Below are 2916 nucleotides of genomic sequence, written 5' to 3'. Positions count from 1 at the left end.
TAGTTTCACTCTTGTTGCCCAGGCTGGAGTGCAGTGGCGCAATCTCGGCTCACTGCAACCTCCGCCTCCCGTGTTCCAGCAATTCTGCCCCAGGCTCCCAAATTGTTGGGATTACAGGCATGCACCACCACACCCAACTAATTTTGTATTTCTAGTAGAGACGGGGTTTCTCCATGTAGGTCAGGCTGGTCTGGAACTCCTGACCTCAGGTGATCCACCTGCCTCGGCCTCCCAAAGTATTGGGATTAGAGGTGTGAACCACTGTGCCCGGCCTTCTCTGACTTTTTAATAACACTTAGTATTTTAGTGTGCATTTGAGCTGTATCATATTGGTGCATTTGCTTTCTTGCTGAAATTGTTTCACCAGTTGGAAGTTGGTCCTCAGTAGATATTTTTTGTTATTTTTTGTTATTTTTCTTCTGGTAAACAGTGAGAGACTGTGCGGTGCCAAACAAGAAACTGAAAGTGTTGATCACCATATAGCTGAACACTGGCTGGTTAGGTGAGATATGGAAATATAAAGTACTAGAATATGTTACTATACACTATACATAGATGTAGAAAATAATACAGATATATAAAGTAGCATCACAGCCTTTGTAGACCTTGCCACATTGAATATTCGTAGGAAAAAAATATTCCCAAGGAACTCATTTTAAGACTTTTGGCTTTTTTGGTAAACCATAATGAGAGCAATTTTAATGGCAACTCTTAATGTTAGGTTGCCATCTCTCCGAGTTCTTTTGCTGTGAGTGATACTGAAGTAGTATTGCCTATGGGTGAGAGCATACCCTGGCTTCCCATCTCAGTCCTGCCTCTTTCCAGTGTGTGACCTTGGCAAATTATTCAACTTTTCTGTGCCTTTGTTTTCTTGTGTATATATAATAGGACCCACTTGTGAGGTGGTTGGGAGACTTTAATGCATTGTCGTATGTAAAGCACTATTCTAAGATTCTAAGTGCTTTATATGCGAACAGTGCTAGAACATATGGTGAACAGTATATAGTCCTGCATCACTTCATGGCAGAGACCTTGGGGATACGTTCTAAGAAATGTATCAGGCAGTTTTGTCATGAGAATATAATAGAATATACTTAAACCTAGATGGTGTAGCCTACAACACACCTAGGTTCTATGGTGTAGCCTATTTCTCCTAGGTTACAAACCTGTACAGCTTGTTATTATAATGAATACAGCAATTGTAACACAATGGTAACTATTTGTGTTTCTAAACACCTAAACATAGACAAGGTACTATAAAAATACATAATATAATTATGTGGCACATGGCTATGTCTGTTCGTTATTGTTTTACAGATATATATATATATTTACATATTTTTAATTTTATTTATTTTTTTGAGATAATCTTATTCTGTTGCCCAGGCTGGACTGCAGTGGCACTTTCTTGGCTCACTGCAACCTCTGCCTTCCAATTCAAGCGATTCTCCTGCCTCAGCCTCCCGAGTAGCTGTGTTTACAGGTACATGCCACCATGCCCGGCTAATTTTTGTATTTTTAGTAGAGATAGGGTTTCTCCATGTTAGCCAGGCTGGTCTTAAACACCTGACCTCAGGTGATCTGCCTGCCTTGGCCTCCCAAAGTGCTGGAATTACAGGCATGAGCCACCACACCTGTCCTCCAGTACCATCTTACATTGATGAAAGTCACTGGCTGAATGCATGAACCTTAGTGTCTTATTTAAAGATAGCCTTAAGATCATGTGAGATTGATATGTATTGTATTGGAGATTGGGTAATGGGGAAGCTAGAAGGAGAAAGTATGATAATACAGTGGAACCATTTGACAGAATAATTCTTATGTCTGTGGCTTTGCCTAATAAATGTTCTGTGGAATCGTAAGCAGTGAAGAAGCCATGCCATTACTTGAAAACACTATAGATACATGGTGAATATTCCGTGAAAAAAGCATAACAAAATCAATATCTTAGACCTTCCCAGGTCCCCTGCTCCCCTCCCTAGATTCACTCGCTTTTGCCAATTTCATATATCTTTCCAACATAGTCAATATATATATAAGCACATAGTTGTATATTCCCCCTTTATTTGCATATGACAGCATACTGATCTGTCCTTTGCCATTTTCAAAACCTGTTATTCTTAGTTCAGTTTATACTGTGTTCCAGGTCAGGAGTTCTGGTAGAATCTTGCTGTAATCCTTGGGAAAACAACATATGAATGTTTCCTCAAGGGGTTTAGTCACAGATTTTCTTACTATTTTGTAAATCACAGTGTTTCTTTACTAAAGAGGCATGCAACATAAGGGAAGTAGAGATTTCCTAAGATGAGGAGGTGGGGAGAGGGAAAGAAGAAAAGTCACTTAAGGGAAAGATTGAGTATTCCAGTTGTAATTATAAAGTTTCACTGACAGCATCCTCCCACTATGATTTACTAGTATCCTGGAAACCAACCTGAATTTGGGATCACTCCAACCTCTTTTCTGTAAGATTTATATTCCTGATTAAAAATTAATTGATCAGAATAGGGATGATCTAAATCTGAGATTCGTGGGAGTGATCCCTGATGGGATGCCTGATACCCAAAATACTCTTAAGTTTTGTATTCTAGGGGCTTCTTCTAAGGCAAAAGATTGAGAGGCCCAAAAAGAGAAAATATGTTTAGTAAAGAAAATATTTACTTTGACTAGTTATGACAGTCATGTAGGGGAGAAATGGCAAATTTGGGAAATATAAGATGGGGACAATTAATATCTACACTGTTCAAAATTCAAAAGAAGATACAGTAGAGTCCCCCACCTTTGTTGTCTAGGTAAATTGTTCAGTTTCTCTTTCAAATAAATTTTAGAAAAGGAGTTAGAGGTTTGTCTGTAAACCTTTCATCTTCCTCAAAGACTTTCCCTTGATTATAAGAGTGATATATTCTCATTGCAGAAAAT

This window comes from Cebus imitator, unplaced genomic scaffold, assembly GCF_001604975.1.
Source record: "Cebus imitator isolate Cc_AM_T3 unplaced genomic scaffold, Cebus_imitator-1.0 Scaffold12, whole genome shotgun sequence".
Lineage (NCBI taxonomy): Eukaryota > Metazoa > Chordata > Mammalia > Primates > Cebidae > Cebus > Cebus imitator.
This window is presented reverse-complemented; position numbering follows the sequence as displayed.